Source organism: Cloeon dipterum, chromosome 4, assembly GCF_949628265.1.
Source record: "Cloeon dipterum chromosome 4, ieCloDipt1.1, whole genome shotgun sequence".
In the NCBI taxonomy this organism is placed as follows: domain Eukaryota; kingdom Metazoa; phylum Arthropoda; class Insecta; order Ephemeroptera; family Baetidae; genus Cloeon; species Cloeon dipterum.
Genome location: NC_088789.1, coordinates 14,854,244 through 14,871,802, shown reverse-complemented (window position 1 = coordinate 14,871,802; position 17,559 = coordinate 14,854,244). Strand labels below are relative to the sequence as shown.

At 37.2% G+C, this 17,559-nt stretch overlaps 1 long non-coding RNA gene across 2 annotated transcripts in view; it reads left to right on the top strand.

The window, feature by feature from the left end:
* Nucleotides 1-17,559, top strand: part of LOC135943605 (uncharacterized) — a 50,636-nt gene that overhangs the window by 16,963 nt on the left and 16,114 nt on the right. Inside the window, exon 1 of one of the 2 annotated variants that reach the window (XR_010575231.1) lies at nucleotides 16,346-16,818. The exons of the other annotated variant lie outside the window; for it this stretch is intronic. This is a non-coding gene — a long non-coding RNA (uncharacterized LOC135943605). Of the gene's footprint in view, nucleotides 1-16,345; nucleotides 16,819-17,559 lie in introns of those variants that run through there. 2 annotated transcript variants of the gene reach the window in all.

Here is a 17,559-nt window from a genome sequence, read left to right as displayed (position 1 = left end):
TTGACGGGCTTCTCAAGCAGCCCCGCTCTCTGCGACTCGCTCGCTCTCATTCGAACACATTGCACACACACTTGTTATAGCCACCTATTATATTACCGAGTGTGTGTGAGTGAGTGAGTGAGTGTATACCTTGCTTGGATGTAGCTACACATACTTTTCTCTCCTTAGAGCATGTGTACGATCACTCTCGAGGCTTTTTTCGAACGACGCTGCTCTAGCTGCCTGACGACCACCTCGCTCCGAATCGAAACTTTTACGATCGGCTGACTGATTGAAAAAGCCGTTGAGCTAATTTCAGCCCTTTCGAAAAATGGTGGCGCTCAGCGCTTTTTCAAAGATCGGCAGCACGTTGAGTTTTCACTCAGGCAGAAGATGCTGGACACCGGGCGCACACCCAAGAAACCTGATAACCTGTGCTGGAGTATTTTCAAGCTATTTTACGCTTGAAATGCTCAACAAAATAAAACATTGGCCGAGATTTGCCTTGGACATAAAGTGGTGCAGGAGGTGACAATTTTAAAATACCGCTTTTATTTTTTTCCGAAGGGATTACAATTTTTTCACTGTTGTACCACTAAAGACTTTTAACTTTTAAATTCTCTTATTTTGTTGATACGAATGAGTACTTGTGCTTCATTTCCTATAAAAGTGTATAATATATTTCTGATACTATACAGCAATTGTTTGGCTTCAAAATCGTTTTCTCTGTAAGCTCAGTTGCTGACATCTCATTATTGTTGTTTATTCTCAAGTTTTGTCAGATACAATCATGTTATAGCATGTCATTATGAATTATAAACTGATGTGAGAAAAGGCAACACTCCTGGCAAACAACTTACGAAAGTCCAGGAGGACAGAGCCGGAGCGGGCCCAAGACAGTCATATTTGTTTCAAATTCATATAAACTGAGCCTTATATGTGGCAGAGACCTGAGGATCTTCATGGTCTGTCTTCTATTGAAAAAGTCCCTATTATTTGACCGAAAACGCCATTGAGAAAACTTCAAAATTCTCACTCTTTCTATCTATGGGAAATTATGATGAATCGAACAGTGTGCAGTTTTCGTAAATCTGATGGTTAGAATCTAAAATTTGGTGAAAAACATGTTTTATTTTGGAGACCAGCATAGTAAAAAACGCAGCGTGTAACATAATTTTGGATTCAGAAGAGACGTATTTACATAAACTACATACCTCTCGACTCGTCTTAACGTTCCATGATTTACTAAAATGGTTTCAGGGTGATAAACACTAAATTTCGTTGCACGCTGCGGTGCAAATGATAGCAACAAAATTTAAAATTTTACGTTTTTTAGAGCGCAAAAAGGTTTTTGGTGGGTTCGCATGCCCTTTTAGACTTCTGCGGCTATCTTGGGAAGGTTGAGACTAGTCTAGCGGTGTGCGGTTTTTGAAAATCTGATAGTTAAAACTAACATTTGGACGTCTAAAATTTTTTTCATTTCCCAAAAAAGTACAATTTTTAATAGTTGTTATTTTTTTATACAAAATCAGGCAAAACGCCATTGTAGGTTTTGAATTTACTAACCGATTTTTTGTGCTCTATAAGATGGCAATATCAAAATTAAAAAAAATCAATTATTTCATTTTCAAATTTCGAAACCACTTTTGAGATCAACAGAAAATTATGTTCCATTTGACAAGACGAGTTCAACAGTGTCTAAATTTTAGTTCTTCTACCAATTTGAACACTCAAAAATTCCAAAACTTGAAATTCAAGTGCCCGCAAAACGCAAAACGCGCAAATACGGGAAAGTCAAGGTTTTCTCGATGGCATTTTCGGTCAAATTGGGGCTAATTTTAGTAATAAAAAAATCGTGAAGATCCTCAGAAAGTGCCAGAACTGTACTTTTCGTGGACAGGCTGAACTTATGGGAAGCACCAAATCCATAGACGAATCAAACCCCAACCACCAATCAACCATCTTAAAATCACCGAGATGTAGTTAAAAACGATAAATCGCTGACAAAACTTAAATTTTGGTCAAAATCTTTCGTTGTTTTTGCTTGTAAATTCCTGGAAAATGCATAATTTAAATGTTTTTTATAGCTCTGTATTTTCAGTGAAGCTCGCAGTCAGAAATAATTAAATTTTTCACAGAAAAAGATGTATATTGCAATATGAGGCGTGCTGAAGTAAGTGTTGATTGGATTTTACTCTTTAGATAACAAATGACTGATAATTTTGGTTTAAAATCTGCGTTGATTCTATTTAAAACAGGAAACCCGACTAAAAACTACTATTTTGGTGTACATTTATTTTATAATTCTCGAAAAACCAATAAAACATTCAAAGGAATATATAAGTATCAGCCGTCCTGTTACGATTTCTGCATGTCCTTCGATTGAATGATCAGTTGATCATAAATCTATTTATTCCAATTCAATAAATATAAATAATATAAAAAAATCTAAATTTAATGCGATAGAAAATTGAAATTTCTACTGATAAAAATGTGCGGCACCGCAATTATGGAATTGAATCTTTCTAAACACTGTCTGGAAAATATTGAGGGGAGCACTTGGTAATAATAAATCGTAGAAAAAGCTTACGCACCATTTTTCTACGGTCGACAAGAATAGCAACCTGCACAACAGTAGTGCACAAAAAATTGCCTACATTGCTCTATCGTGCTGAACTAGTCCTCCTCTTCTCGATCTAATATCGCGCGCGCGCTCTTTTTTCCATTTTGCTGCCTCGCGGTGCCTCTGATGCGGAGCAAATTCTTTGCCGTCGTCCTATATAATATAAATATTTGTTATGGCTGGAAAGAAAGAAGAAGCCACGCTAGCTCAAGTTTGGTGAAGTGTATAATGAAATTCTGTTTTCAAATCACTGAGGAAAATCAGTTTAATCAGCTAGAGAATAAATCCAAATATCTGCTCTAGAAACATAAATTCTTTTTTGTGTCTCTCTTTTTATTTGTTATTGTTAACTGCTGAGAAAAATATTTTAGTTTTATTGACAGTATTTACTTTTCGAATGATTTGTCTTAAAGAAGAAAGAAAAGATAACGTTTAAATGACTATTGTATTAAATGTGTATAAAATAGAAATTAATGCGGCTCTCTGTTAGTACGAACGATAAATTTTAACATCGTTTTGGCATCTGTTACTTTACGTAATGTAATATTGTCTAATTATAGTCAATGGAATTTTCAAATTTCTATTTTTCATCCCATTTCTTTCTTCCGTCAAAGAAGCTTAAGCAAAACGCTTTTAAAATTGTGCTTTAAAATGCTTTCAAATAACGGCAAAAATTAAGCAAGACGTATGATATTATTACAATTATAAACTCTAATGATTTACCAATTTTTGACATCAAGTAAAAAGTCTATTTAATTTTTTTATTATAGAAATCATGAAATATCTCTGATTTCCATATAATATATTATATATGATACTTCAAAGCTGCTGCTTCTTTTATATAACTTATATAATAAAGAGCACTTTGAGTGAGCAGCCATGTTTTTGTGCGAAAAATCAGCTTCTTAAAGTGCAACTTACAAAATCATTTATATATTTAAAGAAAATTTTATGATTTGCCGAGAATTTTTAAATCGAGATATAGCTTTCATTTTTTTCGTCCGAAATTCCATAATATGTTAGATTTTCAATAAAAAAAAGATCAATACTATATTTCCTTTGTGAGCAAAAACAAGCTCATTCTTATGATAATACGCTTTGAACCATTTAATTTTCATCCCTGCGGATTACAACGAATCAAATAAATATTGAAATAATGTGTTTTAACTCTTATTTGAGGTAAATTCAAGTGTATAGGTTTTAAAATAATTAAGCACTTATACCGGGAACGATAAAGCATTCATCAGGTAAAAGTCTAATTGAATTTTAGAACACTGAATTTTTGATGACAGAAAATTAATGCACTTTACATAGTTGTGAAGTTTGCAGAGTTAAATTATTGTGTTAATAATTATTGTTTGTCATGCGTCAATCTGATTTGGAGTTTTGTATTTTGATATTATATCAATAATAAAAGCGTAATTAATTATATACAACTGCTCGAGAAAGTTGCTAAAATTGAAAATTATTTATATTTTTAAGTTTAATTTACAAATAATATGTGATCATTTTAGAAATAATAATCTCATGTGAATTTTTATTTTGTGTACTTGGGAATTGGTAACGGCAATTCTCGTGGAAGTTATCTGGAATTCATTTGAAATAAACATAGTCTGAAATGTATCTATCTAACGATAACTTAAGAATATTTTTTTACTTGACATCGACGCAATGAGCAACATTACATTTTGGTAAAATAAAATATAATGAAAAAGAGGATTGATACTGCAAAATCATTGTTGCCTATGCATGAACTCATCCGTAGGGATTCAGTTAAATTCAAAATCGACCTAAGTAGCTTTGTAAATTTTTTAGTAAAGTGAATGCAAAGTTAGTTATGCTTTTCAAATGGTATGAGGACTCTCCTTATTTGAAATCCTAGTTTACTTCAAAACAAAGAATTTCCCACGAACGTGGCATAAACCGTTTGGATATATTTCGACGAGAGGAATCGAAATCTGCCGAGAAAATGTGGCCGCAAGCACTGTAAATTTTCGAGGAAATTTGAATAATTTGATTTTTTACAAAAGGCAAGGTCATTTTTTGACTGTTGCAAATTGTAGAACAAATTGTTTATTGATCAACTACCTATTGCATCCACATTAACAATTCAAGTAATTTTCAATTGTTGCCCTGTATCAATCCATGCTGCTGGGATACAGTATAGTATAGCAATAAATTGTCAAATATAATAAATTTCAACGTCTCATCTTGAAGACAGAGTTGTTTATAAAATTCAAATATTTGTGAGTATTGAGCAATTAAAAAATCAAAGCAGTTACAAATGGCTATAAAGTTTTTAAGAGGCCTGTGTTTAAGAGATGCTTAAAAAGATTTGCTCTGCATGTTAAGATATATGTTATTATTTAAAAAGAAGAGACATCATTCAAAGTATTAGAGTATATTATTTAGATATAACTAGTGAAAATAAGATAGTAAATTTGCCAAAGTAATATTTTGAAGCCAACTATATGTTGTGGTTTTCCTCAGACGAAAATTTTCATTCCAAGAAACCTTAGAAATGATTGAATGGGAAGGCATAAGAACAAAAATAATTTATTTTGATTTAAAACCATCATCTCATTTCTCCAAACTGATAGCGCGTGATTTTGGATTTTTCACTGCAAAATTGTAGACGTGTATTTTAAGGTGGAGTTGATGATAGTAAAAAATAGAGCTACTTGATGCTGGTGAGCGAGATTATTGTTTATCTCGAAACAAGCGTTAATCTGACTGCATTTCTGAACACAGCTCGAAAAAACGCACTATCGTGCGACACAGCAATGGCCGCGCGGAAGTGTGACTTTTCTCGAAAACATGAAAGGAAAACGCGATGGAGCGTCCGGGCACTGCACGTGCCGACAACTCGAAGCAAGCGGCCGACGGTGGAGGGAAAAAAATGAGAGGCCGGAAGGCGGTTGGGCTGTGAGAGGCCTGGAGACGCGCGGAGGGGGCCGTCCGAGTCTGGGAGGCCATTGCGAATTCGGCATAGTCCGATTATTCGTCTAGCGGCAGCTAGGACCTCGGGTTCCCACCAAAAGGCGAGAGCAACATCCCTCGGCGGCCGTGGCCGGCGAGGAGGCGTTATTCGCAGCGAGCATAACACGCCTTTCATAGGCCCCATTGGAGGCCAACTAACTATGGCTGACGCTGCGGTCCGCCTCTGCCACATGGCTTTTGAATTAGCAATTGAAGTCTATTTGAACCGAGCAGGCAGGCGAGCGCGCTAAGAGTGCACTCGCGTACACCAACGGTGGGAACACCCGTTTTTTCTACCTCCTTGGACAGCATCTCTCGGTTCACAGAGAAAAAATGCTCTGCCCGTTTTTCCCGCCACCGCCGCCGCCGCCGCATGCACTTGCATTTATTTTGCCGCATTTGCTGCACGACGACGCCTTTCTGCCTGCCGGCGCGGCTGCCGCTGCTGCATGCCGCGCGTGTGACACACTAGTCGCGAATGTGTCATTATTATTTTATGCCAGGCACAAGAGTGAGTGAGAGCAGCGCGCCGGATGGTGGGAAAGTTTGAAAATTTCGCGACACTCAATTGTCGCCGTCATGCTGTGTGACGAGCGGTTTTCGTCTCTGACAACCATACTTCTCTTGCTCAGCATTTTCATTCTTAAAATATGCGTTTGTTGGCTGAAATCTATAAAAATCGTTGGCCAATTTAGAGCCATCAAACGTGCAGTGAAAGAGAAAAAGATGTCAGTAGTAGTAAATTATCATAAACCTGTAAAAAGCTGCATTAAATACATATTAAAATTTATTTTCTACATCAGATCAATGCTTGTTTAACTTTGTAGAAGCAGCATAGAAGTCTGAAATTTAATCCCTATACTTTTTCTAAAACAAATTTTAAAAATGGAAATCAACTTTGGCGTTTTCGAGGAAAAATTACTGTCATTTTCATACCTGGATAATTCTTTGCCTTACAAATTTAGGGTGCAAGCCATGAGCACACTTTCTTAAAATTGATTATTGAAATAAAGTTTGACAGAAGATATATTTGGGATGATTTTAAAAGAAAATGGTACGTCACGCAATTAATATTATTACATAAGCTGAATATTAATCAAATAATTTGTAGCTTTGAATTCGGTGTTTAAATTTTTAAGACCAAAATCTGGAAAAATATATAAATACTTGTCAATCCTTGAAGTCTCTTTTCTTATTTGGGGTGGGGGAGCTTACATTAAAATAAAATGTGTTTTTTTTATTTTAACTGACAAATCAAATTGATTGTGGTTCTAAAATTCACAGACTCATATCACCAATATCTATATGGATAAATTGAAATAATAACTTAAATATTTATCTTTGTGCGTAACGGCATGACAAAGGTGTTCTCACGGGACAATTATTGTTTTAATTTTTTCTGTTGTTAACTAACAAAAGCTTGATAATCAGGTAACAATATCTGTCTCCGTCTTATTTCTCGTTTATAAATTTGACATATTTAATATGGAAGCGGGCAAAATGTTAAGCTTAAGATATTTTAAAAATAATATAAATTTACATCTTATAATGTTCATTATAATGCTCTTGACTTCCTTAATTACCGCGTCCACTTCTTGGAATGACGCAAAAGGGTAGGACCCATATAATTTACAAGGAAACCCTCTGGAGACCGACCGAAATTAAACGTTATTTTGTGCGTCAGACTTATTGTATAGGCTTTCATGAAATCAGAAGAAAATGACCAAGTTTCTATTTAATATATTAAGTGGAGGCGGCAAACCTTAAATGGGTCTCATCGGGGTTTCATGTTATTTTTATTTAAAATGGGCAATTTTGTCCAATCGTTAGTGAAATTTGATATGCACTCTCTCCTTGATGAAATAAATTGATCGATATATGAAATATTGTTGAAATTTTGATTTTTCGATTTTTAACGAATTTACACGATATTTTTTTAATTTGGCCCAGTATAAATTCAAAGATGATACCCACCTATCAATTATGTCTCGTCAAGAAGAATCGAAACACCAAAATCATATTGATCAAACAAAAATTGGATTTTTAAATAAATTTCTAAGTTTTAAAAAAAATCCTGTCTGTAACTCTTAATGTATTATGCGAGACGAAAATTTTTGCTTAGTTCATGTTTACTTCACAAAAGTGTACACGTTTGATGCAAAAAAAAACATGTTCGGGGCGGTCTGACCGCGGCGTTTCCATGTTTAGCCACAAATTAATTGGGGCTGATCTTGTATTATTCCAGGACGCGCAAGAGTCCTTACATTAAATTGAAGATAAATATCTCAAACTCAGTAACAAAAAACATGAAACTTTTGAAATTTTTAGGAGAATTGGATACTTTTCTCACAATGAACAAAATTTCAAACCTCGTGTCTCAATTTGTGGTGTAAATTTTGATTTTTAAAATTTTCGTTTCACACAAATAGCTACCATTAAATTGTTTAGTATTTACTCTGTTATTCACCTTTCGATCAAGACTTTCAAAATGTAAAAATACAGCTAAAAATATTTAATTGTAGTGAAAAATAATAGATTTGCACTAAAGTGATTTATGTTTTATATGTATGAAGAAATGAAATACTGCAGCGCAAGAACAGATGAAGTGATTAGCGTTCCATGCAAATTAATAACTGCGAATTCTTAAGTCATTGTTATAACAAAGCAATCATAAAAATTGATGCAACTCTTTTAGTAAGAGATCTCATTTATAAGTGATAGTAGAAAGGTCAAAAGACAGGGCTAATTAAATGCAAGGAAAATATCGTAGTTGATGTTAAATATGTGTAATTGTAAAACAAAAAACGTGAATTTAGAAATAAAACTATACCTGTTTTTATTCACGAAATGTATGAATAGAGACATCAAATTAATTTTATTTATAGTCTCTTGAAATTACCAAGAAACTTTAACTCTATATATATAGCTAAAATTTACTACAGCTTTGCCAAACATGATCGAATCTCATATCTTATTTGAAAGTAAAATTTATTTAACACGGCGTTGCTTATTCGGCAGCAATTGGCTTGCAGACAATGCTTCTCAATTAGGATTACACACTTTATACGCTATATATTGTTAAGTATGCTCGGCACATCGTATGATTTTCTGCGCTGGACGCTTCGGCGCCATTAAATCCTAAATACTCTTTAGCGCGCGAGACTTGTCAGTTGCGACCGCGGCGAAAAGACTCTCGCCAGGTCGGACCTTTTTGAAAAAATAAATATAAGCTAAATCACGCCCATATCTTGATTTATGGACCAAGGTTCAGGGTTCAAACAGAGCATATATGGCTATGCGCGTCCGCATCATTATGCTAATATTTCCTTAGCACATTCTCGCTTTTGAAGAGGAATCCGCGGTGAGACAATTCAACTCCCAATATTCTGCATTTTTAGGCGATGGTACAAACTCGTATTGTCAACCTGACCTTGTGAATAAATATGGTGTGAACAGCAGACAGTAAATGTCATCAAAGAGTTCGGAAATTCAGAGAGAATGCATATCTGTCTCTCAATAAATTCTCTCCTTTTGCGAAGAATTGACTCATGTGTGGGACTTAATGTGCCTTTCTTTTGTTAATCGATTTTGGTTATGGTGCGACTAACGAACCAATGATTATTATTTAAATTAGATGCATTCTCTAAAACTCAAATCATGGCCATTATTATTTTCCGAACCAAATCCTACAAATAGACAAAATTGAGATCCTCCGCGCAAGTGAACTCAGACCCTCTCATCAGTTGATTGTAACTTTTTGCATAGTTTTTTTAACATCATCATTCAGCTTTATTGGAAATCATCAGGGTAATTAGATTTATCAAGTTAATCAAAATCTTATATAATTTTTGAATTCATATTTTCATTCAGAATATCAAGATTATAAAAGCCCACAAAATATAAAGAGGCCTCACTACCATTCAGGTTACCTGATAAAAGAGCTCCAAAATATTAAAAATTGTATTTTTTCACATTTTTTTATGTTTATTAATGTTTCCACATTATATGTACAAATATTGTTCTCCCTAAGGCATGATGAAGACAAAATGCCTGGTAAATTTTTTTAAGATTTTTCCATTGCCTCTATCTGTTGAGAACATGCATCTATATAAAGTCTTATTCAAGGGGTCTTATTTCAAAAATTTTCTTATTCATAATCATATTTTGCGACAAATTGTCGTTTTGTGTTTTTATTTATTACTTTTCTTTTGTTGGAAAATATATAGCTCATTAGGAGGCAACATTCTATTTGCCCAAAACTTTGGGATCATGTCAAACGAATGACAAAATGATTTAGAAAATTCGCAATTAATTATCACGATCAAGGGTGTTGATATGGACGCTAGTAAGAAGTATAAATTAATTTCAAAGTACAGGGGATCGGCCTGCCAACAAGTTCAAACAAAGGTGCACCTTTTGATGCAGAGCGGTTGAATTCAACATTCAACAGCTAATCGCGGACAATGTACGCGGCCAGACAGGCAGACAGGGATGCGAAACATGCTGCTCCGGCTAATTAAGCATCGCAATCGTGAAAAAGCAATCAAAGGTCGGGGTGCACTTATTACCGACCGTGCAGCCGGCGGCAGCACGAAATCGAGTTTAGACAGAGCAGACAGAACTAAAGCGAGACACATGCAAACTCCAAAATCATTTTCTTAGCTGCAGATCCGAGTGATAATGAATAAAAGGAATTTTCTGCTCAGCATCCATTGCGAGTGAGAGTGTAATTTGCAACTTACTGATGGCATTTTTTTAAAAAAATAATAAATAGAAAGTATGAACATTTACAAACCGATAATTCTTCTCAAAATTGATAATTTTCGCACATTCCTATAAAGAGGAATCAAAGCTTGCTGGAAAGGACAGGATCGTCAGGGCTCATTGAAAGTGCGAGGCTGTAAAATGCTGGCTCCTTGTGCAAAAATGGTAAGAGAGCACTGCTTTCATTTTCAGAGAACATTTTGTACGCTATAATTTTAAATCTATTTGATTAAAATTGTATTTTATTAGTTTTAAAAAACTATTGATCATTTCAAACTGCTGAGCAAAAAATACGTCAGAATTCACAATTAATGCGCACATTGAACGTCATTTTCTCATATTACCTTTACAAATGGCACTCTTTGGTGATCAAGATCTCTTTCAGTTATAATGTAAAAGAAGTTAAATAGTTTTAAGAGAGATTTCTCTTCAAATTACTCTTTGAACGATTCATTATTATAAGGAATTATTTTCCTCACTCAAAACGGTGAAGTTCAAAATCTTTCTGAGGAAACTCGCGGATTGTGAATAGTGTTCATAATTATGGAACTCGAACTGCAGGTTTAGTCAATTTTTTATGCTATAACCAAACAAAGAGTAAATTTGTATAGAGAAATCTCTCTTTGTTGCTGCATTAAAACTATATATTCAACGCCATTACTATGTTGGATATTTTGCTATCTAAATTTGGGGTAGTTTGTATAGTATCTATAGTAAAGGTATACGTGGCTTCTTATATTGGAGAGCGTATATTTAGCATACAGTTTGTGCACCATCACGGCGGAAAACCAAAGCGCACAGCAGAGGGCTGCGGAAAGAGGCAGCGGCGGCGATTGCATCTCTCGCTCGCTCTCTCTCTCTCTCTCTCTCTCTCTCTCTCTCTCTCGCGGTCGCGGAATCAAAAAATTAGCACCAGAATCCTTGTGGAGGATGACGTCATGAGCACATGGAGAACACGTCTAGACGAAAGCGAGACGGACGCGTGGCTTCTTGCTGCTTGGGAGCCCCTAGCAGATACCAAGGTCGATCGTGATGGAGCGAGCGGCCCCGACCGGCCGACACCGACGACGCGAATGCATACCGCGATCTCGCCGCCGCCGCCGCCGTTGCTCCGCAGGTGAACCCGCCGCCAGCAGCTTGTCTGCGCCGGCCGCGGCCGTTAGGGATGATCACCATGCAGACTGGCTACACAGTCGCCACACAGCGAGCCGCGCTCACTCGCTCTTTCTCTCACTCACTCTCTCTGTAATAAAAGGGTGTGTCTGTCTGCTGTGCCTGGCGCACTGGCATGCAGACACCCTCGCCTTAATTAGGTCTGGCGCTGAGGCCCTTGCCAGGGTGCTAAAGCAATTTAATCAATTACACTACAAATCAAAGCAAAATCAAATTGTTTCTTTATACAATTTTATTTGATTTAAATATTTATTTCTATTTTTTTAATTTTTATATTTTTGGTTTAAAAAATTAATTTAATTTGCCTTTGATTTACAACAAATTTTTAAATATTGTCAAGAAATAAAAACTTAAATAAAATCGAATTGCATTTTGGGTTCATGTCTCAAAATTCACCTGCTATTTAACATATAAATCAGTGAAAAGGCAGCCGCATAAGGCTGCAAGGCAAGCGGAGCTGCGAAAGTGTATGTGCGGTGGAGTTTTCTGTGGTGCGCGTTCCGCATGCAAGAAAAATGTGTAATTGCTTCTGACGGGAGAGTCGCGCGCTTGCATTCATCTCGTAATTATCACTTTTTACGAGCGGTGATTCCCCACGGAGCCGCGCCGAATAACCGAAATACACACATCATCCGCGTTCGTCTTGGAAATGTGCCCGTGATTTGAGGCCAAAAATGGAGGAGGCCGCGCTTATTTGCTACTCCGCTATCGCATGATGTGGCTCCCGCGCGCGCGATTGAACTAGAGCCGAGCAGCAAGGAGCAAAGCCCTTGTGCCGAGAGTGCAATGCTCCAGCAGCCCGTCCGCCTTTTTGTTATTCATCAGATCCTTTTCGAGGTTTTGGCCCCTTTAAGGAACACACACCAGGCTGCTTTTATCAATTGCACATTTTTATTGTTGTCTGCGGAGAAAGAGCGCGCGGTGCCCCCAACCGTGAAGCAACCGAGTCGAGAGGTGTTATTTCATATACTTATCGTGCACCTTATCATTTTTCTATACTAATTGCCATTTAAAATTCAATTATTTTTTTCGCCGACGTGAATACCTCCCACATCGAGAGGATTATTAGCATTTCCATTGTCGGTCCTTGAAGACTTTATTTTAATATATAGGCGTGGAACATTTAGCTTAGTAATGCTTCTTATTAGCAGACAATAATCTATTATTCAAATTGCTTTATTTAAATTTCAGAGACACACGGCACAAATTTCTAGGGATTAAAGTAACTGAGTTAAATTATAAAAAAGTGACTGACAAGGCAACTTTGTCAGTGTGTTTTTCTGCAGCGAAGCCTTGGTCGCCTAAACCGCTGTTAATTGCAAAACTTTTTTGTTTATGAACGAACCTCGCGCCGCCCGACGGTGTGCTTGGCTCTCTTGGCTGGCATACGACGAACCTCATGGAGCGCAGACTCTGCATGCAAATTAATGCAGATCTTTTTAATCAAGATTCTGTAATCCAAACAAACTTTTATGATACAAAATTTACACGACTGCTCATGCCATATTTTCTCTTGCTGGAAGTTTATGATTGAAAACTAAATTTTTCATTTTGATTTAAGGCCATATCACATCTTAGCTAATTTGGAACGCCCTTAAAATTATTTTGTTAAGCTTTTTAGTTTCTTTATTTATTTAATATTTACTCACTTTCATACAGGTTTTTGCTAAATTTTACGGATCAATTTCTGCAAGGTATGAATTCCTTGAAAGAATATAAAAGCTGTTTAGTAAAATTGTGATCAATCCTTTTTATCTTTTTTGAAACACTCTCCCTAAAAATTGGGAAAGAAATTAAATTTTTCCAGGTTGCATAGTTTGAATTTGCAAGAAAATCGGCTCTAAAGTTTGCATGCAAATCAAGCAGCGAACACTGTTCCCTAATTTTGCAATATTGTTTTTCACCAGCAGGGAAATTTAAGTCTCAATCAATAAAGCTCGCACACCGTTGGAAAGATAGCGACGAGAGGAATCAAAACCAAGCAAAAAATCATTGACAAAAAACATTTCGAGATATTTGGTAAATTTTGAAATTTAACTGTTATTCGATTCTGATTTGATATTTTCGCTAACTTGGTAAAGACTGTTGCTAAATTCCACAAAAAGTAGGATGGAATCAACCATATTTTCAATATGATTATCACTCGCATCACCTCTTGTTGAAAGTTATTTAGAATATTTTCAACCCGAAGCAACGGCGTTTATATTAATTTTTGCATTGTTAAAAGATATTAAATTGTTGTTAGTAGTGATTAACTATAGTTGCATAAATTTTGATCAGTGTGTATGTGCTGACTCCTTACACGCGATTGCCCAAGGGGGAAGAGTAAAAAATTAAAAAATGTGCAAAATTTGTCTTGCAACACAACTTTGCTATTGCGCAAAATCCCAAATCAAATTTGCACGCGCAGACTGTGAAAGGCGCAAAGTTTACCAAGTCTGCCTCCCTCGGCGAAACATACAAATTTGGTTTGGCGCGCTCTCCGGCGTGGCAAACAAAAATCGCGAGGCTTCTCGCTGTTTTGTGTATAATTCCACTCGTATATATAGAGCAGCAGCTGAGTGAGAGGGCAGCTTTAAGCATATTTTGCGAGAAAAACGCGAAGGAAGCCCGCGCGGGCCGGGCCGGCCCGTCTCTCGGGCGGATTTGCCGAATTAAGCGCGGACGGAAAGTGAAAACAGAGAGAAAAGTGTGCAAAAACGAGAGTGTGTGTGCAGGCATAGCAGGCAGGGTGAGTGACACGCAGACAGACAGACGGGTCATGAGACGCGTGTACTCGCGGTCGTACGAGGCGACGTGCATGAAGTTCGCGCGCACATTGTATGCTATGCTGCGTTGGTTGTGTGTATATGGCGAGGCCCGAGTGTGCAGAATTTCCAGCCGGCCGTGCGCGGCGTGACGTAAGTGTCGGACGCGGCGGCCGGAGTTTATTCCAAGGTCATCCTCGCAGACAAGTCTGTGTGCTGATATGATTGCTTTTTATGCCCTGATGCAAGCCTGCGAGCCAGCGGCTTTTGTGTCTGACTCACTTTTTCACCAATTTATTTGCAGAATGCCTTTAGTCGGGTGCAGCCGCGCTGCCAGTCGGTGCGCGCTGCACACCTTCCCGCCTGCACCCGCTCTCAGGGTTCGCGCCGACGCATCCTATCTCGGAGAGGTTTGCGAGCCGTTCTTTCCAGGTTGCACCATACAGTATTTTTTTTCTGCAATCTACTAGAAAATGTTAATCAATATAATGTTTGCGAAATCATCGAGCCAACTATTATGACAAGAAAATTTGGTTTTATTGGGGTAAAAAATATCTGTTTAATAAATTATTTTTTAATCAGAAGTTTAATTTAACCATCTGGAATTTTTCCATAGTATAATAATTCTCTCAACTAGGAAGAAAAATTTCAAAGTTAACTGCGGAAAATACACGGATGATTTTAAAAAGAAATAATTAAGTGAAAATCGATAGGAATCCTGAATTCGCTAATTTTAAATGTTTTGCAAATTATTGTGCTCTGACTGCAATTATTATGGGTTTATAAAGAAAAACATTCTAATAATATTAGAGTTTATAATAAAATTTACAATTTTAAATATTTCTTTTTCGGCCATTTTATAAAAATTATTTTTTAATTAAAAATTTTATTTGAATCATTTTAGGATTTTTATTAAAATTTAGTTTAAAAACCCATTTAAATTTAATATATTTGTTTTGTATTTGTTTGTATATTAATATTTTTTAATTAAATATATAGCCCAAAAATCATGCTGTCAAGTGTCATCTGTTCAGTAATTTGTACATATTTATTGAAATGTTAAATATATTACCATATTGCACATTCAGATAAATTTATTCAGTTCACAAGAGATGCTAGGCACATTACGGCATTTGTAGGTGTCTGTAGAATTAAAAAATTAAAAATTCAAAAGATATGAGTTAGCTTTAAATTCATTATTTTTTATACAATGTGTGTAGGTCTCTTTTAAATTATTACTGTTATTTCATGCTTTCAGATTAATTATTACTCTCATCTCTTTATATCTGAACATAGAATATAAAATGAGGGTGAAAATCATAATATTATTACACATACCCCATCTCCTTGAGAGCTAGGCTAATTTATAATGTTTCTAGATTTCCTGAATTTTACTAATTTTTCTGAATTCTGAAGCATTAAAAATTTAAATTCTGCTATATATCCACTCCTTCTCGAATTCATCAGTAAACGTGTTTTTAAATAACAACCCCCTTTCACAATTCCAAAGGAGGACAATTAAACGCGCGAAGTGCAGCAAATTGGTGATGCTGAAGAGTTGCTCTCCAATTGCAAAATCAATGGGACAGGCTATTGTTAATCTCGAGACTGTGGCACCTCGCGGTGTGTCCCATTGTTCGGCTAGGCATGAACTATGGCATTCAGGGCCGGCCGGCGCGCGGTGTGCGCGGCGCAAAAGCAACAATGTAGCGGCCGCCGACGAGCAAAGCTGAGGAGTGGCAAAACCGAGACTGTATGGTGCATGCACGCGCGAATTCATCAAGGCGCGCGTGTTTTTAATTCGGTCCGAGCGCGGCCAAATAAAAATAAATGCGCAGGACGGCAGCGGCAGGGAGCAGAGCAGAGCGCACAGCCTGCCGAGGCTACACATCCGACGCCGCCAGAGCCAGAGATCCGCGAGTCGCGGTGACGGCGGCTGCGAGCCGCGAGACCACGCCTCTCGAAAAAACTACTGGTGCATCGAAACGCTCACTAGGTGTACGAGGGGAGGAGTTAAGTAATAAAAATAAAAATTATACTTTTCGAATATCAGACACCAGAGCGGCGCGATAGTGTTTTATCGTCGCTGCTCGGAGCGCACGCAGAGCGGAGCGAGGAGCAAACGGCCGCCGCCGCCGCCGAGTGCGCGCGCTTCGTTCTCTCTCTCTCTTCTCTCTCGTCCGTGCGCTCTCTCTCTCTCTCTCTCTCGCTCTCTCGCAGGTTTAATAATGAGGAGGCGTTCAAGGGATCGCTCCAGTCTGTTGCGAGCACGCCGTCCAGCACCGTCCGCGGACGCGTCCGGACTGACGTCACGCTCGAGAGTGGGTGTGCGAGTGACCGACCGGGGGCCCCGACCGTCCGTCCAACTCGGCCGGTGTCCCCCGCCCCGACCCCCTCAGTGAGTGTTGAGTGCTCCCAGTGCAAGCTTGGTGATCAATCTGTCTGTCCGTCGCCGTCCACGCCGGAAAATTGTGCTGCAAATGCTACCCGCCTATGCACCAATATGGCGGCATTTTTGCCCTCGCACCCGCTGGTAGCAGTGCGTTAAGGCAGGTAAAGTTCGTTTTTAGAATTTTTTGTACCAGTACCAGACTAATGGCCGGTGAAGCCGTGCTGAAATTAATTTTCCCGCGTTTTGACTAAAGAGCAGGGCGTTGCAAATTGGGCACTCCTTATTGCACGTTACTTCGGAAGAATTTTAATTTTTGCTTCGTCTCGGGTTCTCGGGATTAAAAATCTATGGGAAACTGTTCAAAATTCTGTATTCTCCGATACAGAACTGAACAGAAAGTTTTGGGCTTTCCTTTTCAGTTAACTTGTTCCCGCCAAAACTAAAGCGAAGTTGAAATCCGAGTATTTGAAAAATTTTTAGTTCATAATCTGCACATTACAAGCCTTTCGTTGTCCACCTGAACCAAAATTGTATATTTTGTTTTTTGAAAATTAAAAAACAAGGATTCTTGACGAGGGTTTTGTTCTAGAACTAAATTAATTTAATTTCAAAAGAGCTCTGAAATGATAGATTAATTTGTTATCGTTTCCTGTGAAAAAATAAATAATTGTGGTTATTCAGTGGAAAATGTCAAGGAAAATTCAAAATTTATATTAAACCCCTTTTAAATACTTCTTAAGTCGTTAAATTGTTTCCACGCTTTGACGAATATCATAATAATTTAGTTATAATGGTTCTCATTATTGGTCCCTGTCTAAGTTCTAAATTGTTGTTTAAAAATTTAGAGTAATTTTATAAAGTTAGAAAATAATTCTTCAGTGGTAAATGAATTACAAGTTAGT